The following is a 611-nucleotide window of genomic DNA, read 5'->3' as shown; positions in this document are numbered from 1 at the left end:
TGCTGTAGACCCTGACCCTTCTGTAGACCCTGACCCTGCTGTAGACCCTGACCCTGCTGTAGACCCTGACCCTGCTGTAGACCCTGACCCTTCTGTAGACCCTGACCCTGCTGTAGACCCTGACCCTGCTGTAGACCCTGACCCTGCTGTAGACCCTGACCCTTCTGTAGACCCTGACCCTGCTGTAGACCCTGACCCTGCTGTAGACCCTGACCCTTCTGTAGACCCTGACCCTTCTGTAGACCCTGACCCTGCTGTAGACCCTTACCCTGCTGTAGACCCAGGTCCCAGGACCCAGGTCCCAGGTCTCAGGACCCAGGTCCCAGGTCTCAGGACCCAAGACCCAGGACCCAGGTCTCAGGACCCAGGTCCCAGGTCTCAGGACCCAGGACCCAGGTCCCAGGTCTCAGGACCCAGGTCCCAGGTCTCAGGACCCAGGTCCCAGGTCTCAGGACCCAGGACCCAGGTCCCAGGACCCAGGTCTCAGGACCCAGGACCCAGGACCCAGGTCCCAGGACCCAGGTCTCAGGTCCCAGGACCCAGGACCCAGGTCTCAGGACCCAGGACCCAGGACCCAGGTCCCAGGTCCCAGGTCCCAGGGCCCAGGACCC

This window comes from Scomber scombrus, chromosome 15 (genome assembly GCF_963691925.1).
Source record: "Scomber scombrus chromosome 15, fScoSco1.1, whole genome shotgun sequence".
Lineage (NCBI taxonomy): Eukaryota > Metazoa > Chordata > Actinopteri > Scombriformes > Scombridae > Scomber > Scomber scombrus.
Note: the sequence above shows the minus strand (reverse complement) of the source record.